This window comes from Hyla sarda, unplaced genomic scaffold, assembly GCF_029499605.1.
Source record: "Hyla sarda isolate aHylSar1 unplaced genomic scaffold, aHylSar1.hap1 scaffold_931, whole genome shotgun sequence".
Classification (NCBI taxonomy): domain Eukaryota; kingdom Metazoa; phylum Chordata; class Amphibia; order Anura; family Hylidae; genus Hyla; species Hyla sarda.
In genome coordinates, this window is record NW_026610961.1 from 77,857 (window position 1) to 98,414 (window position 20,558).

General features: G+C 47.6%; 1 pseudogene; it reads right to left on the reverse strand.

Annotated features, from left to right (window-relative positions):
* Nucleotides 1-20,306, reverse strand: part of LOC130350007 (phospholipid scramblase 2-like) — a 39,058-nt pseudogene extending 18,752 nt beyond the window's left edge.
* Nucleotides 20,307-20,558: the final 252 nt, after the last annotated feature.

Sequence of the window (20,558 nt, forward strand, 5' to 3'; positions counted from 1 at the left end):
CCAGAGATGGACACTTTGAGTATCTGGTCATGCCCTTTGGCCTTTGCAACGCCCCTGCCGTCTTCCAGGACTTTGTAAATGAAATTTTTCGTGATCTTTTATATACCTGTGTTGTGGTCTACCTGGATGATATTTTGATTTTTTCTTCCAACCTGGAAGAACACCGCCGGCATGTCCGCATGGTTCTTCAGAGACTTCGGGACAATCAATTATATGCCAAAATGGAAAAATGTCTCTTTGAATGTCAATCTCTTCCCTTCCTAGGATATTTAGTCTCTGGCCAGGGACTCCAAATGGACCCGGACAAACTATCAGCCGTGTTGGATTGGCCACGCCCCTCCGGACTCCGAGCTATCCAACATTTCTTGGGGTTTGCCAATTACTACAGACAGCTTATTCCACGTTTTTCCACCATTGTAGCCCCAATTGTGGCCCTAACCAAGAAAAACGCCAACCCTAAGTCCTGGTCTCCTCAAGCGGAAGAGGCGTTCAACCATCTCAAAACTGCCTTTTCTTCTGCTCCCGTACTCTCCAGACCTGATCCATCTAAACCCTTCTCACTGGAGATAGACGCCTCCTCGGTGGGAGCTGGAGCAGTACTCCTACAGAAAAATTCTTCTGGACATGCTGTTACTTGTGGTTTCTTTTCTAGGACCTTCTCTCCGGTGGAGAAAAACTACTCCATTGGGGATCGAGAACTACTGGCCATAAAACTGGCTCTCGAGGAATGGAGGCACCTGCTGGAGGGATCCAAATACCCAGTTATTAAATACACTGATCACAAGAATCTTTCTTATCTTCAGTCTGCCCAACGGCTGAACCCACGCCAGGCTAGGTGGTCGTTGTTCTTTGCCCGTTTTAACTTTGAGATTCATTTTCGCCCCGCTGACAAGAACATTAGAGCTGACGCTCTCTCTTGTTCCTCGGATGCCTCTGAAATGGAAGCCTCCCCACAACACATTATTCCTCCTGACTGTCTGATCTCCACTTCCCCAGCCTCCATCAGACAAACTCCTCCAGGGAAGACCTTCGTCCCTCCACACCAGCACCTCAGGATTCCCAGGTGGGGACACTCCTCACACCTCGCCCACCATGCTGGCATCAAGAAATCCGTCCAGCTCATCTCTCATTTTTATTGGTGGCCTACCCTGGAAACAGATGTTGCTGATTTTGTTCGGGCTTGTACAGTCTGTGCCCGGGATAAGACTCCTCGCCAGAAGCCTGCCGGTCTCCCCCATCCTCTGCCTGTTCCTGAGCGACCATGGTCTCAGATTGCTATGGACTTTATTACAGACTTACCTTTATCCCATGGCAACACAGTTATTTGGGTGGTCGTTGATCGTTTTTCTAAGATGGCACATTTTATTCCTCTTCCAGGTCTTCCTTCTGCGCCTCAGTTGGCGAAAAAAAAATTTGTGCACATTTTTTGCCTTCACGGGCTTCCCATGCATATCGTCTCGGATAGAGGCGTTCAATTTGTGTCGAAATTCTGGAGGGCCCTCTGTAATCAGCTTAAAATCAAATTAAACTTCTCGTCTTCTTATCATCCCCAATCCAATGGGCAAGTGGAAAGAGTTAATCAGGTTCTTGGTGACTATTTGCGACATTTTGTTTCCTCCCGCCAGGATGACTGGGCCGATCTCCTACCATGGGCCGAATTCTCGTACAATTTCAAAGTCTCTGAGTCTTCCGCTAAATCTCCATTCTTTGTGGTGTACGGCCGTCACCCTCTTCCCCCCCCCCTCCCCACTCCCATGCCTTCTAGTTTGCCCGCTGTTGATGAGGTGACTCGGGACTTCTCCACCATCTGGAAAGAGACTCAAAAATCTCTCCTACAGGCCTCATCCCGGATGAAGAAACATGCCGATAGAAAAAGAAGAACTCCTCCTGTCTTTTCTCCTGGAGACAAAGTGTGGCTCTCCTCCAAGTATGTCCTCTTTCGTGTCCCCAGTTATAAACTGGGACCACGTTATCTTGGTCCTTTTAAAGTCAAATGCCAAATCAACCCTGTCTCCTACAAACTCCTTCTTCCTCCTTCTCTCCGTATTCCCAATGCCTTCCATGTCTCTCTCCTTAAACCACTCATCCTTAACCGCTTCTCTCCCAAAGTTGTTTCTCACACTCCAGTTTCCGGGTCCTCTGACGTTTTTTCGGTGAAAGAAAATTCTGGCCTCCAAGACGGTCAGAGGTAAAAAATTTTTTTGGGTTGATTGGGAGAATTGCGGCCCAGAGGAGAGATCATGGGAACCTGAGGACAACATCCTGGACAAAGATCTTATCCTCAAATTCTCAGGTTCCAAAAAGAGGGGGAGAACAAGGGGGGGGGGGTACTGTAACGCCGAGCGCTCCGGGTCCCCGCTCCTCTCCTTAAACCACTCATCCTTAACCGCTTCTCTCCTAAGGTTGTTGCTCCTACTCCTGTCTCCGGGTCCTCTGACATCTTCTCGGTTAAAGAAATTCTGCCATCCAAGACGGTAAAAAAAATTTTCTTGTAGATTGGGAGAATTGCGTCCCAGAGGAGAGGTCATGGGAACCCAAGGACAACATCCTTGACAAGGACCTTATCCACAAGTTCTCGGGTTCTAAAAAGAGGGGGAGACCCAAGGTGGGGGGTACTGTTACGCCGAGTGCTCCGGGTCCCCGCTTCTCCCCGGAGCGCTGACGGCGTTCTCCTGTTTGCAGCGCCCCGGTCAGACCCGCTGACCGGGTGCGTTGCGATAATGTCCCCAGCCGGGATGCGATTCGCGATGCGGGACGTGCCCGCTCGCGGTGCGCATCCCGACCCGCTTACCAGACTCGTTCCCCGTCTGTGCTGTCCCGGCACGCGTGGCCCCGCTCCCTAGGGCGCGCGTGCGCCGGGTCTTTGCGATTTAAAGGGCCGGTGCGCCACTGATTGGCGCATGGGTTTTAATTAGTGTCTTCACCTGTGCACTTCCCTATAATACCTCACTTCCCCTGTACTTCCTTGCCGGATCTTGTTGCCATTGTGCCAGTGAAAGCATTCCTTGTGTGTTCCTAGCCTGTGTTCCAGACCTCTTGCCGTTGCCCCTGACTACGATCCTTGCTGCCTGCCCTGACCTTCTGCTACGTCCGACCCTGCTCTTGTCTAATCCCTTGTACCGCGCCTATCTCAGCAGTCAGAGAGGTTGAGCCATTGCCGGTGGATACGACCTGGTTGCTACCACCGCTGCAAGTCCATCCCGCTTTATGGCGAGCTCTGGTGAAAACCAGTAGCAACTTAGAACCGGTCCACTAACACGGTCCACGCCAATCCCTCTCTGACACAGAGGATCCACCTCCAGCCTGCCGAATCCTGACACGAGTCCTCTCTTGTAGGGTCAGGCGGGACCGATCCACTTGCATAGCCTCCTCGGCAGAAGGCACAGGAACAGATTGCAGTGGATTGAAGAGAGGAGCCGGGGAGAGAAATCGCCTAGTGCGAACAAGATCCTCTTCCTGTCGGAGCTCCTGGCGTCTTTCTGAGAAACGCATGTCGATATGGGTGGCCAAATGCATATGTTCAGACAGGTTAGCAGGAATTTCTCGTGCGGGCAGTACATCTTTGATGTTGCTGGATAAGCCTTTCTTGAAGGTCGCGCAGAGGGCCTCATTGTTCCAGGATAGCTCTGAAACGAGGGTGCGAAACTGGATGACGTATTCGCCTACGGAAGAACTCCCTTGGACTAGGTTCAGCAAAGCAGTCTCGGCAGAGGAGGCCCAGGCTGGCTCCTCGAAGACACTACGAACTTCAGCGAAGAAGGACTGGATACTGGCAGTGGCAGGATCATTGCGGTCCCAGAGCGGTGTGGCCCATGACAAGGCCTTTCCAGACAGGAGACTGACCACGAAAGCCACCTTAGACCGTTCAGTGGGGAATTGGTCCGACATCATCTCCAAGTGTAGGGAACATTGAGACAGGAAACCACGGCACTGTTTAGAGTCCCCATCAAACTTGTCCGGTAGAGACAGGCGGAGGCTGGGAGCGGCCACTCGCTGCGGAGGAGATACAGGAGCTGGCGGAGGAGATGATTGCTGAAGCTGTGGCAGAAGTTGTTACAGCATGACGGTCAGTTGAGTCAGCTGCTGTCCTTGTTGCGCGATCTGTTGGGATTGCTTGGCGACCACCATGGTAAGGTCAGCGACAACAGGCAGCGGAACCTCAGCGTGATCCATGGCCGGATCTACTGTCAGGATCCGGATAGGAATGCAGCGAGGACACTGGTGGTGGATCCTCTGTGTCAGTGGGGTGATGACGTGGGCCGTACCAGGGGAACGGAGTCTAAGGGGTTACTGGTTTTCACCAGAGCCCGCGATGGACTTGCAGCAGCAGGTAACCCCCAGGTCGTTCCACCCGATAGCGACTCAACCCCAGCTGACGGCTGAGACAGGTGCGGTACAAGGGACAAGGCAAGAGCAAGGTCGGACGTAGCAGAAGGTCAGGGCAGGCAGCAAGGATTGTAGTCAGGGGCAACAGCAGAGGGTCTGGAACACTGCCTTGGAACACACACAAAACGCTTTCACTGGCACAATGGCAACAAGATCCGGCGATACCAGGAAGGGGAAGTGGGTTTTTATAAGGAGGTCACAGGTGCAGGTACTGATTGGGCCAGGCGCCAATCAATGGCGCACTGGCCCTTTAAATCTCAGAGAGCCGGCGCGCGCCCGCCCTAGGGAGCGGGGCCGCGCGCGCCGGGAGTGAGCAGACGGAGGACGGGGCAGGTGAGGAGATTGGGATGCGAGCCGTGGGCGGGCGTGTCCCGCTATGCGGGTCGCATCCCGGCCGGTGACACTAATGCAGTGCTCCCGGTCAGCGGGTCTGACCGGGATGCTGCATGGAGGTGAACGCCGCGAGCGCTCCGTGGAGGAGCAGGGACCCGGAGTGCTCAGCGTAACACTGGTATGATCGCAATGCAAGGGACCGGGTCTATGAAGTGGGACAGAAGGGAATGGTTCTGAACCTCATCAGGCAGAATAAGTTGCAGGCTGCCTGGGAGGGTCCCTTCCCCATTCTGCAGTGCCTAGAACCCACCACATATGTAGTTGCCCTTGATGAGAAAGGTCAGAGGCAGAGACAGTACCACATTAATATGGCATACTATGGCCCTGAGGAGGTGGTACTCAGCGTATGTAGTGTACCAGAGGAAGGGCTGGGTAGTGATCCCCTACTGGACCTAGTGGAGGAAGCTAAGAGCCAGGGATCCCTTCAGGATGTGGAGATCAATCCACAGGAGGAGGCAGCTTAATCAGGTACTAGGCCCCTTCAGTGCCATCTGTGCCTGGGAATGCAGGGCCTGTGGTGTCAAGAAAAGAAATAGATGGTTAAGGGAGACAGATCTATCAGACTGGAGAGGCAAGATCTCTCTGTCCCCATCTTAAGGGGGAGGTGTCAGGCCCAAGGCCTGGTTATTAAAATCCTATATGTGTATTATAATTATAACTGTGTGATGTATTATCCAAGCCATGGGTGAGGGGTCATTCAGACTGTGGGCTTGTGTATTGCATTTTATTGGGGGGTCTGGCTGTTTGTTTACATCTCCTTTGAAGTCAGAGGCTCTTCTGAAGCAGCAGGATGTAAGGTGCACTCTGGTCCCATCATATAATCACACAGATAAGGGGGCCAGGAAGAGAGAAGACCCCCTGGTGGGATATGAGGGGAGGGGGGGAGGGGAATGGAGTCTCCCTCCCAAGAAAGCAGATATGATATTTAAACAATGCTAGACTAAAAGTTGGTTTTCAAGGCTGTGCCCCAAGCTGACAAGACCATCCTAAGAACAGCTGGAACTCACTCTCATGGACTGCTATATCATCATGCTGTAAGAACTTCATCTTTTGTTTGCTGAACTTGTCTTGCTAAACTCTTTCATATATTGTTATACCTTTATGTCATTTGTTCCTGTATTTTTATATATTTAGCACTGTGATACCTTTTATCAGATTAAATGTTTAATTAATCAGCTCTGGCCTTTGATCTCTAAATATATGAGCTCACCTTTCTGAAGGCAGCTCTGGTGGAAACATGTTTATCTAAGGGTTAATTTGGTGACTTGCTGGGACTAGTAGTGTATACCCAGAGGTCTGGTGGCTTTAACCCTTGCACCATTACACTCTCTCTAGCGTCTTGGCTGGACCGATAGGGTGTGATCGTGACATCTCCTCATACTCACGATCAGTAAGGTGCAGGATAGCAGGATGGCCTTCATGGAAACTTCCAGGTCTGGTGGGAATTGTACCACAAACTGATCTTCTCTGGAGAACATTTCCTTGCTAATTCCTTTCCACACTCGGGTTATGTGGCCTACCATAAAGGATTTATCAGCTGACAGCACCTGGAGCATGGGGGGGAGAGAGAAGCGTCATGTTACTCTATACAGATAGAGGGGCCCCACAGTCTCCTCTGCTGACACCCAGGAACCCCATGTGTTCAGACACTAGAACATCTCCATAGTGTAGAATCCCTAAGATAATGATCGGGAGGAATGGGCGTTCAGTTCTAATAGTTGGAGACTAACCTGGAAGACTCGGTCAGACATGAAGCCTTCTCCCCATCCCGGTCCTTTCACTTTTAGACAGATCTGATTTAACGGTTCAGGATGTCGAAAGATGCAGAAGAAAAGGACCAGTTCTGTTCTATGTAACCGAGGAGCTGACCCGAGGCGTCAATTACCTGTAACTGAAGAACATCAAAAAGTGACATCAGAAGGACCCCGGAACCTAGACCATGTATCTCAGTGATCCTAAGACCTATACGTTGTATCTCACCGATACTAAGACCTATACGTTGTATCTCAGTGATCCTAAGACCTATACGTTGTATCTCACCGATACTAAGACCTATACGTTGTATCTCACCGATACTAAGACCTATACGTTGTATCTCACCAATACTAAGACCTATACGTTGTATCTCACCGATACTAAGACCTATACGTTGTATCTCACCAATACTAAGACCTATACGTTGTATCTCAACGATCCTAAGACCTATACGTTGAATCTCATCGATCCTAAGACCTATACGTTGTATCTCACCGATCCTAAGACCTATACGTTGTATCTCACCGATCCTAAGACCTAGACCATGTATCTCACCGATCCTAAGAACCTAGACCTTGTATCTCACCGATCCTAAAACCTAGACCATGTATCTCACCCATCCTAAGACCTACACCTTGTATCTCACCGATCCTAAGACCTAGACATTGTATCTCACCGATCCTATGACCTAAACCATGTATCTCACTGATCCTAAGACCTAGACCTTGTATCTCAACGATCCTAAGACCTAGACCATGTATCTCACTGATCCTAAGACCTAGACCTTGTATGTCACCGATCCTAAGATCTAGACCTTGTATATCCCCGATCCTAAGACCTAGACCTCGTATCTCACCGATCCTAGGACCTAGACCATGTATCTATGCGCTCCTAAGACCTAGAACTTGTATTTCACTGATCCTAAGACCTTGACCTTGTATCTCACTGATCCTAAGACCAAGACCTTGTATCTCACTGATCCTTAGACCTAGACCTTGTATCTCACCCATCCTAAAACCTAGACCATGTATCTATGCGCTCCTAAGACTTAGACCTTGTATTATCACCAATCCTAAGACCTAGACCTTGTATCTCACCGATCCTAAGACCTAGACCTTGTATCTATGCGCTCCTAAGACCTAGACCTTGTATCTCACCCATCCTACGACCTAGATCTTGTATTTCACCCATCCTAAGACCTAGACCTTGTATCTAACCTATCCTAAGAACTAGACCTTATATCTATGCGCTCCTAAGACCTAGACCTTGTATCTCACCGATTCTAAGATCCTAGACCTTGTATCTCACCGATTCTAAGACCTAGACCTTGTATCTCACCGATACTACGACCTAGAATTTCACCGATCCTAAGACCTAGACCTTGTATCTCACTGATCCTAAGACCTAGACCTTGTATCTCACCGATCCTAAGATCCTAGACCTTGTATCTCACCGATTCTAAGACCTAGACCTTGTATCTCACTGATCCTAAGACCTAGACCTTGTATCTCACCGATTCTAAGACCTAGACCTTGTATCTCACCGATCCTACGACCTAGAATTTCACCGATCCTAAGACCAAGACCTTGTATCTCACTGATCCTAAGACCTAGACCTTGTATCTCACCGATCCTAAGACCTAGATCTTGTATCTCACCGATCCTAAGACCTAGACCTTGTGTCTCACCGATCCTAAGACCCAGACCTTGTATCTCACTGATCCTAAGACCTAGACCTTGTATCTCACTGATCCTAAGACCTAGACCTTGTATCTCACTGATCCTAAGACGTAGACCTTGTATCTCCCTGATCCTAAGACCCAGAGCTTGTATCTCACTGATCCTAAGACCTAGACCTTGTATCTCACTGATCCTAAGACCTAGACCTTGTATCTCACTGATCCTAAGACCTAAACCTTATATCTCACTGATCCTAAGACCAAGACCTTGCATCTATGTGCTCCTAAAACCTAGACCTTGTATCTTATCGATCCTAAGACCTAGACCTTGTATCTCCCTGATCCTAAGACCCAGAGCTTGTATCTCACTGATCCTAAGACCTAGACCTTGTATCTCACTGATCCTAAGACCTAGACCTTGTATCTCACTGATCCTAAGACCTAAACCTTATATCTCACTGATCCTAAGACCAAGACCTTGCATCTATGTGCTCCTAAAACCTAGACCTTGTATCTTACCGATCCTAAGACCTAGACCTTGTATCTATGCGCTCCTAAGACCTAGACCTTGTATCTTACTGATCCTAAAACCTAGACCATGTATCTTACCGATCCTAAGAACTAGACCTTGCATGAGAGAAGGGATGAAAAATACAGGGGTCGCTCCCTGGTGAGGTGTATCCACTGGTGTGTACCCTCCACCACACTCAGGTGATATACCAACCTTGTATGTACCTGCGCTACCGAAGGCAGCGGTGTGCGAGGTGTGCTGGCTGCTGCTCTCTTACCTGTATTGGATCACCCAGAGAGGTGTCCAATAGAAAGGCAATGGGAGTATAGATAGGAAAAAAATGGTTTGGTGAGGCACTGCTCAGTGTATGGTCGATAAATGAGGACTCGAGTAGCACAGGACAATAAAAACTTTATTGGTGTTTTGAGGACAACACATTTCGGCATCCACTGATGCCTTCCTCAGGTCCACTTACAGTTCTAAAAGAATAAATACATCTAAAAACATGTGGAAGGTGTATACCTTCTGGACGGATGTATGAAAGACACATAGGGTAGTTTTAAAAAGAACCATAGGGTAAAGCTAAAAATTGAAAAGTTGCCAGGTAGAGAGGTTCAATTACAGAGCGTTATTAAATGAAGTGGGTGTGTGTGCACAGAAACATATCTGTGTCTATGCATAGTTAGTTAATAAATGCTAATATATACGAACCTATAAATATACATATAGACAGGAAGAAAAATTATACATATGTCAAGTATAAAAAATATCATATACACATAGAAATGTACATGCTTGATTACTATATGCAATTGATATGTGTGGACATATATACGCACTTGGTTTGTATAGAGAGACCTTGTATCTCACCGATCCTAAGACCTAGACCTTGTATCTCACCGATCCTAAGACCTAGACCTTGTATCTCACCGATCCTAAGACCTAGACCTTGTATCTCACCCATCCTAAGACCTAGACCTTGTATCTCACCCATCCTACGACCTACACCTTGTATCTCACCCATCCTACGACCTAGACCTTGTATCTCACCCATCCTACGACCTACACCTTGTATCTCACCCATCCTACGACCTAGACCTTGTATCTCACCGATCCTAAGACCTAGACCTTGTATCTCACCCATCCTAAGACCTAGACCTTGTATCTCACCCATCCTACGACCTACACCTTGTATCTCACCCATCCTACGACCTTGACCTTGTATCTCACCCATCCTACGACCTAGACCTTGTATCTCACCCATCCTACGACCTACACCTTGTATCTCACCGATCCTAAGACCTAGATCTTGTATCTCACCCATCCTACGAACTACACCTTGTATCTCACCCATCCTATGACCTACACCTTGTATCTTACCCATCCTACGACCTACACCTTGTATCTCACCCATCCTACGACCTACACCTTGTATCTCACCCATCCTACGACCTACACCTTGTATCTCACCCATCCTACGACCGACACTTTGTATCTTACCCATCCTACGACCTATACCTTGTATCTCACCCATCCTGCATATACACCTTTGATTAATTTTTTTCTTGCGCTCACATATATTATGGATTGTTTTAAATGACTGTGGATAACATCATTTCCTGTATACGTCATTCAACTACCTGTTAAATTCCGTGTATGTTTCTTTATTGGATATTACGCCTGATGAAAGGAACATTAATTCCCTGAAACACGTTGTGTGTATGCTTAATAAATGTTTAAACTTACCGGAGAGTTGTCCATATCCATTACACAGCAGCGCGATATCCAGCTTCCAGTTTCCTACTCCTTGTTGTCCTGATAAGTCTTAGGTCTACGATACAATGGAGGAAAGTTATTATAGATCATTCAGTCTGGAATTCAGGATGGACAAGAGCAGTGTAAATTGAGGTCTAGGTCTTTCTTAGGATGGGTGAGATACAAGGTCTAGATCTTAGGATCGGTGAGACACAAGGTCTAGGTCTTAGGATAGGTGAGATACAAGTTCTAGGTCTTAGGATGGGTGAGATACAAGTTCTAGGTCTTAGGATGGGTGAGACACATGGTCTAGGTCTTAGGATCGGTGAGATACAACGTCTAGGTCTTAGGAGCGCATAGATACAAGGTCTAGGTCTAAGGATGGGTGAGATACAAGGTCTAGGTCTAAGGATGGGTGAGACACAAGGTCTAGGTCTTAGGATCAGTGAGATACAAGGTCTAGGTCTTAGGATCAGTGAGATACAAGGTCTAGGTCTTAGGATGGGTGAGATACAAGGTCTAGGTCTTAGGATGGGGGAGATACAAGGTCTAGGTCTTAGGATCAGTGAGATACAAGGTCTAGGTCTTAGGATCGGTGAGATACAAGGTCTAAGACCTAGACCTTGTACCTCACTGATCCTAAGACCTAGATCTTGTATCTCACTATCCTAAGACCTAGACCTTGTACCTCACTATCCTAAGACCTAGACCTTGTACCTCACTGATCCTAAGACCTAGATCTTGTATCTCACCGATCCTAAGACCTAGACCTTGTATCTCCCCCATCCTAAGACCTAGACCTTGTATCTCACTGATCGTAAGACCTAGACCTTGTATCTCACTGATCCTAAGATCTAGACCTTGTATCTCACTGATCCTAAGACCTAGACCTTGTATCTTACCGATCCTAAGAGCTAGACCATGTATCTCACCCATCCTAAGACCTAGACCTTGTATCTATGGGCTCCTAAGACCTAGACCTTGTATCTCACTGATCCTTAGACCTAGACCTTGTATCTCACCGATCCTAAGACATAGACCTTGTGTCTCACTAATCCTAAGATCTAGACCTTGTATCTCACTGATCCTAAGACCTAGACCTTGTATCTCACTGATCCTAAGATCTAGACCTTGTATCTCACTGATCCTAAGACCTAGACCTTGTATCTCACTGATCCTAAGATCTAGACCTTGTATCTCACTTATCCTAAGACCTAGACCTTGTATCTCACTGATCCTAAGACCTAGACCTTGTATCTCACTGATCCTAAGACCTAGACCTTGTATCTCACTGATCCTAAGACCTAGACCTTGTATCTCACTGATCCTAAGATCTAGACCTTGTATCTCACTTATCCTAAGACCTAGACCTTGTATCTCACTGATCCTAAGACCTAGACCTTGTATCTCACTGATCCTAAGACCTAGACCTTGTATCTCACTCATCTTAAAGGAAATCTGTCACCAGTGTCACCTGCACTATCTGTCGGTACTGACAGATAGTGCATGTGACACTGATTTCAGTAGTACTCACCTTGTCCTGTTCCATGACAGGGATCTTTGGTAATCTTCTCCTTTAGCTCTGCTCCGAGCACCCGGCTTGGGGCATGGGGCAGAGCTTAGCGACATCACCGCTGCTGCTCCCTGCTGGTCATGCTGTGAGAGAACAGCAGTTGTGACGTCACTAAGCTCTGCCCATGCCCCAAGCCGGGTGCCCGGAGTGGAGCTAATGAAGAAGATTAACGAAGATCTCCACCACGGAAAGGGACAAGGTGAGTATGGTTGTCATCAGTGTCACCTGCACTACCTGTCAGTACCAACAGGTTAGTGTAGGTGACACTGGTGACAGATTTCCTTTAAGACCAAGACCTTGTATCTCACTGATCCTAAGATCTAGACCTTGTATCTCATCTATCCTAAGACTTAGACCATGTATCTCACTGATCCTAAGACCTAGACCTTGTATCTCACCCATCCTTAGACCTAGCCCTTGTATATATGTGCTCCTAAGACCTATACGTTGTATCTCACCGATCCTAAGACCGAGACCTTGTATCTCCCCGATCCTAAGACATAGACCTTGTGTCTCACCCATCCTAAGACCTAGACCTTGTATCTCACCCATCCTAAGATCTAGACCTTGTATCTCACTGATCCTAAGACCTAGACCTTGTGTCTCACCCATCCTTAGACCTAGACCTTGTATCTCACCCATCCTTAGACCTAGACCTTGTATCTATGCGCTTCTAAGACCTAGACGTTGTATCTCACCGATCCTAAGACCTAGACCATGTGTCTCACCCATCCTAAGACCTAGAACTTGTATCTCACCCATCCTAAGACCTAGAACTTGTATCTCACCTATCCTAAGACCTAGACCTTGTGTCTCACCGATCCTAAGACCTAGACCTTGTATCTATGCGCTCCTAAGACCTAGAACTTGTATCTCACCTATCCTAAGACCTAGACCTTGTGCCTCACCGATCCTAAGATCTAGACCTTGTATCTCACCCATCCTAAGAAAGACCTAGACCTCAATTTACACTGCTCTTGTCCATCCTGAATTCCAGACTGAATGATCTATAATAACTTTCCTCCATTGTATCGTAGACCTTGGTCTACATGTTGTATATTTGTTGTATATTTGTGACTTACTTTTGTTTCCCAGCTGCAGCATTCAGAAGGTATAAGCAGGTGGAGGACATTGTATCCCTGAGTGTCCTGGACTCTGACATCCATCCGAGGTCCACAGCATTCCCGATTCTCAGTTGCCTGGTATATGAGGTTTCCATTTGGTCCTAACAAGTCGTAGGTGCAGTTATTCTGGAACATGCTGTTGCCTGAAATCACATGACAACAAGACACATGACAGGACAACAGTACTACCAAAAAGATTCCCCCTGGGGGTCTCCGGGCAACTAATAATCACAACAAAAATTCCTTGGGGAAATAAATCCCATCAGGGAGAACCCTGACTAGAGGCACCCCAAAAATGTTTTATTTGTTTATAACTTAACTTTTATTCTAACAAAATAAAGAAAATTGTGCTCAGTGGCCACTAGGGGGCAGTGACGTATAAAAAATACAGCACTGTGTATGGAGGTTGTTGGGTATATTTTAGCTCAGTACTGTGATATTGGATCTAAGAAATGTATAGAAGGCTGTAATAAAAGCTAGCGGCAAAAATATCAAAAATAGCCAGCTAACATACCAATGCTGGATGTAGGGTATCTTGAAAGTGAAAATATTGGCTTGTACAACCAGCTAGCTGATTATTAATAATAAATATTTGAATAAAATCAGCTTATATACCTATACATGCTATATAGCATAATAAATATACCCAACAACGTCCATACACAGTGCTGTATTTTTAATACGTCACTGCCACCTAGTGGCCACTGAGCACAATTTTCTTTATTTTGTTAGAATAAAAGTTAAGGACAACAAGACATCACAGGACAACAAGACAAATCCCAGGACAACAAGACACATCACAGGGCAACAAGACAAATCCCAGGACAACAAGACATCACAGGACAACAAGACATCAAAGGACAACAAGACAAATCACAGGACAGCAAGACAAATCCCAAGACAACACAGCACATCCGAGGACAACAAGACAAATCACAGTGTGATAGCCCTTGGGGGGTATAGTGTAGTTGTGGTGTTGCTTCAGAATATAAGGGGTTAATTTAACCCCTGTCACTCGTGACGCCAGGGTGAGAGTTAATACGCTGAGGTAAATCTCCAGCCTATCGCCCCCCTTCCCAGAAACGATAGGTGCATGCTTAAATGAATGAAGGTCCACAATGGAGATGAACTTGAACTTGTATAAACTTTACTGAGGTACTTGCAGTACATCCAATTAACAGCAACAGTCTTAGTAATACAGTTTCTATACAGCACAGCAGTGATTGACAGATGCTGAGGACCATTGACTTATCCAAAGAGTTATTAGATTTAGGATTGGTGCAGAGATCCGTCCGGATTTAGGGGAATATTTAGGTCCGGTGATCTTGCTGAGGTAATAGGGATTGAAGTAACTCACAGATTTGAGAGATGACCGTTGCCGCAAGGCTTAGGCCTGATTACTGCTGATGACAGCTGCGCAGATCCATCCTCATCAGCAGCGCAGGAACAAGAGCGCGATTAATGGCCGCCGCTCCCTTATATGGGCAGGGCCGTTTTGGATTGGTCCCTGTCAGCTGTCACTCACCGTTACAAGGCATGGTGGGTGAACACGTCACGGGGACCTCCAAAGGTCCTTAAGCAAAACCATAGTTTCTACCTGATCACGTGACCCACAGGTCCTGCTACGCTCCGTACAGGTAAATAACCAAATATATACAGTTTCTATACCTATAGCTATATAAATATCAAATAGAATTACTATATATCTACTGACTAAGTGAGAGGTGACAAGGGGATGACTAGACAAGAGGGACCCCGACATCCTAGGGACTCTGGCTATGGGGACCTCTATACAGGTAAAGTACAGGATACGGTACCGGGACACTACAACAGGGCAACAACACAAATCAAAGGACAACAAGACAAATCACAGGGCAACAAGACACATCACAGGACAACAAGACACATCACAGGACAACAAGACAAATCACAGGACAACAAGACACATCACAGGACAACAAGACACATCACAGGACAACAAGACAAATCACAGGGCAACAAGACACATCACAGGACAACAAGACACATCACAGGACAACAAGACACAACACAGGGCAACAAGACAGATCACAGGACAACAAGACACATCACAGGGCAACAAGACACATCACAGGGCAATAAGACACATCACAGGGCAACAAGACACATCACAGGGCAACAAGACACATCACAGGACAACAAGACACATCACAGGACAACAAGACAAATCATAGGACAACAAGACAAATCACAGGACAACAAGACACATCACAAGACAACAAGACACATCACAGGACAACAAGACACATCACAGGGCAACAAGACAAATCACAGGACAACAAGACACATCACAGGACAACAAGACACATCACAGGACAACACGACACATCACAGGACAGCAAGACACATCACAGGGCAACAAGACACATCACAGGGCAACAGGACAAATCACAGGACAACAAGACACATCACAGGACAACAAGACACATCACAGGACAACAAGACACATCACAGGACAACACAACACATCACAGGACAGCAAGACACATCACAGGGCAACAAGACACATCACAGGGCAACAAGACAAATCACAGGACAACAAGACACATCACAGGACAACAAGACACATCACAGGACAACAAGACACATCACAGGACAACAAGACACATCACAGGGCAACAAGACAAATCACAGGGCAACAAGACACATCACAGGACAACACAACACATCACAGGACAGCAAGACACATCACAGGGCAACAAGACACATCACAGGGCAACAAGACAAATCACAGGACAACAAGACACATCACAGGACAACAAGACACATCACAGGACAACAAGACACATCACAGGACAACAAGACACATCACAGGGCAACAAGACAAATCACAGGGCAACAAGACACATCACAGGACAACAAGACACATCACAGGGCAACAAGACACATCACAGGACAACAAGACACATCACAAGACAACAAGACACATCACAGGACAACAAGACACATCACAGGGCAACAAGACACATCACAGGGCAACAAGACACATCACAGGACAACAAGACACATCACGGGGCAACAAGACACATCACGGGGCAACAAGACAAATCACAGGACAACAAGACAAATCACAGGACAACAAGACACATCACAAGACAACAAGACACATCACAAGACAACAAGACACATCACAGGACAACAAGACACATCACAGGGCAACAAGACACATCACAGGGCAACAAGACACATCACAGGGCAACAAGACACATCACGGGACAACAAGACACATCACGGGGCAACAAGACACATCACGGGGCAACAAGACAAATCACAGGACAACAAGACAAATCACAGGACAACAAGACACATCACAGGACAACAAGACAAATCACAGGACAACAAGACACATCACGGGGCAACAAGACACATCACGGGGCAACAAGACACATCACAGGACAACAAGACACATCACAGGGCAACAAGACACATCACAGGACAACAAGACACATCACAGGACAACAAGACACATCACAGGGCAACAAGACACATCACAGGACAACAAGACACATCACGGGGCAACAAGACACATCACAGGACAACAAGACACATCACAGGGCAACAAGACACATCACTGGACAACAAGACAAATCACAGGACAACAAGACACATCACAGGGCAACAAGACACATCACGGGGCAACAAGACACATCACAGGACAACAAGACACATCACAGGACAACAAGACACATCACAGGACAACAAGACACATCACAGGGCAACAAGACACATCACAGGGCAACAAGACACATCACAGGACAACAAGACACATCACAGGACAACAAGACACATGCGTCAACACATGCTTCGCCACCATAAAGCGGCCTGGGATATCCGTGGCTCCGATGTAGTGGTCCAGCCTGCTGCATCACCCAGTGGCCAGCCGCTCCCTCATTCATCCAGCCAAGACTCCACCACCTCAGTCGAAGGGAGCATTGTGTCAAACTCTCCTTCTGTCGCTCCTGCTTCTCCCGCTTTTAGTCAGCCATTCCGCCAACAATCCATCGACGAAGCCATGTCCAAGAGACAACAGTATGCGCCCACTCATCCAACGGTGCAGAAGTTAAATGTGCTCCTGTGCTCCTGCTGGTGTTGCAGTCCCTCCCTTTTCAAGTGGTGGACTCTGCACCTTTCAGAGAATTGATGGCTTGTGCCGAGCCGAGGTGGAGAGTCCCAAGCCGTCATTTCTTTGTGACGAAGGCAGTACCAGCCCTGCATAAGTTTGTACAAGAGAAGGTGGGCCATCCTTGAGCCTGTCAGTGCGTTCAAAAGTGCGCGACAGCGCCGACGTGTGGAGCTGTTACTACGGGCAGGGACAATACATGTCTTTTACGGCTCACTGGGTAAATGTGGTTCTTGCACAGCCACAACAGCAACTTGGGCAGGTCACACCGCTTCTTCCTCCACGCTCTCGCTCTCAGGTAGTTGGTCCTGTGACAGTGTGCAACGTCGCCTCGTCATCCTCCACCGTGTCCTCGGCCTCCACTGCACTCCACTTCATCGTACCATGTGTGTAGGGCACGGCGGTGTCAAGCTGTTCTTCACATGGTTTGCCTTGGCGAATGGAGTCACACAGGGGAGGAAATGCTAAAATTCATTCATAAAGAAATCCGAGTATGGCTTACTCCACGAAATCTGGAAATGGGAACCATGGTGACCGACAACGGGAAGAACATCTTGTCTGCGCTGCGACAAGGAAGTGTGAAACATGCGCCCTGCATGGCACACGTGTTGAATCTGGTTGTCAAGCGCTTCCTGAAGTCTTCACCCCATTTGCAAAACATCCTGACAATGGCAAGGAAACTGCATGCACTTCAGCCACTCGTACACCGCCAAGCACACCTTCCTTGAGCTGCAGCGTCAGAACAGTATCCCACAACATAGTCTTATTTGTGACGTTTCCACACGTTGGAATTCCACCCTCCATATGTTGGACAGACTATACGAACAAAGAAAAGCCATCACCGATTTCTTGATTTCTGTGTAACTTCAATGTCAACCAGTGGCAGCTCATACGTGACACCTGCCGTTTGATGAGGCCCTTTGAGGAAGCCACATTATTTGTAAGTCACCTGGATTACAGCATGAACGACATCATTCCACTGCTTCATTTCCTATAACACATGTTGGAAACAATGGCTGATCACAGCACTGGAGACGTTGCGACTACATCTCATGGCCACATGAGCCCTGTGGGGGCTGAACTGGAGGAACAGGGGGATGGGGATGGACACAGTGGAGCACAGTTTAGGTTTCGCCAAATGGGTGGTTTTTCTAGTCATCTGACAGGAGAGGAGGAGCAGGAGCAGTCAGAGGAGCTGGAGGGTTATGAGGAAGATGAGACAGAGGACCCAGACACACCGTGGCAGTATACAGTGGAGATGGAGGCAGGGAGTCCCTCCGAGTCACTTGCACAAATGGCACAATGCATGCTCAGTTGTGTAGTGACAGCCGAATTGTCATTGTGGTAGCCCTTGTGGGGTATTGTGTAGTTGGGGTGTTGCTGTGTTGGAATATGAGGGGTTAATTTAACCCTTGTCACTCGTGACACCAGGGTGAGGGTTAATAAGCTGAGGTAGTTGCTAGGCCTATCGCCACCCTTCCCAGAAACGATAGGTGCATGCAGAAATAAATGATTGTCCACGGCAGTGCTGAACATGAACTTGCAGGAACTTTACTGATGAATTGCGGTACATTCAGTAACGGTAACAGTCTTAGTAACAGAGTCTATTATCAGCGCGGCAGGGACTGACAGGTGCTTAGGACCGATAAGTTATCCTGAGATTAGTAGAATTAGGTTTTGCAGAGATCCGCTGGATTTAGGGGTCTGTTTAGGTCCAGTGATCTTGCGGAGTAATAGGGAATTGAAGTAACTCACAGTTTTGGAATGATGGCCGCTGCCGCAAGGCTTTGGCCTAGTGGTTGCCGATGACAGCTGCGCAGATCCATCCTCATCAGCAGCCCGCGAGGAAAGAGAGATTAATGGTCGCCGCTCCCTTATATGGGCAGGGCCGTTTTGGATTGGTCCATGTCAGCTGTCACTCACCGTTACAAAGCATGGTGGGTGATCCCCTGACTACCTCCAAAGGTCCTTGAGTAAAAACCATAGAGTTCTGGAATGCATCACGTGACCCGCAGGTCCCGCGACACTACAACAAGGTAAGTACACTTTATATACATATAGACAATTAGAAATTGGATAATTTTAATTATTAAAGGGGTGACTAGGGGCTAACTATAGATGAGGATCCCACTGGTACCTAGGGACTCTGACTTTGGGGACCTCACCACAAGGTAACGGATGCAATCCGGTATCGGGACACCACATTACCATTCGGCAGCTGGATACTTCTGGCTCTCCACCTTATTAGACCCTCGCTACCGGCACAAAATTGGGACCTTTTTTACACTCACTGAGAGGGAGGAAAAACTGACCTACTACAGAGAGATTCTACGTAGTCAGTTGGCCGATGCCTATCGGCGCCATCGTCCATCCACCAGCAGGTCTGACTTGGAGGGCCCTCTGCGCTCACCTTCCACTGCCATGGCTGCTGGGGAGGGGTGGGGTGGCAGGAGCAGTACCAGCTCTATTATCAACAGCCTAAGTCTACAGTCGCTGATGAGCCTAAGTCTTCACCCGCATAGTGAAGCAACTCATCAGCAGCAGGTAGACATGGAGCAGGACCTGAACCAGCAGGTGGTGGCATACCTTGACATGGCCATGCCAACAAACATTGAAGATTCGCTGGACTTCTGGGCAGCCAAACTTGATTTATGGCCGCAACTAGCAGAGTTTGCCCTGGAAAAGCTGTCCTGCCCGGCCAGTAGTGTGCCATGCTTAGTGCGGCAGAGGCCACTCGTGGAGAGACTGACCTTTGTGAAGATGAATCAGGGATGGATCAGCCAGGATTTCGAGCCACCAATGACAGATGCCTCAGAGTAGATTGACCATGGTGCCACACCAACACTTCACAAATATGGATAGTGCCAAACAGATTTAAGGCGCTGCTCCCCAGTTACAGACATTCCTCCACATCAGACCTTTTTTCACCCACCTTCGTCACCAGGTACTGTAATTTCCACCCACCACACTTTCAGGACTCCTGATGCTGCTTCTGCCACCTCCAGGCTGTGTCATTCATCCAATGTATGGTTTGCTGATGCTTCAGCCAGCTCCAGTCTGTGTCATTCAGTAACTATATGGTTTAGTGATGCTGCTGGGCCTAGGACATTACATATATATGTTTATGGTAGCACTAGGTACCATACATCTTCAATGGAAATTTCAAAATTTATCTTTCATTCTTAGAGATTGTAAGGCCCTATTGTCTCCTCATCTGCCGCCAA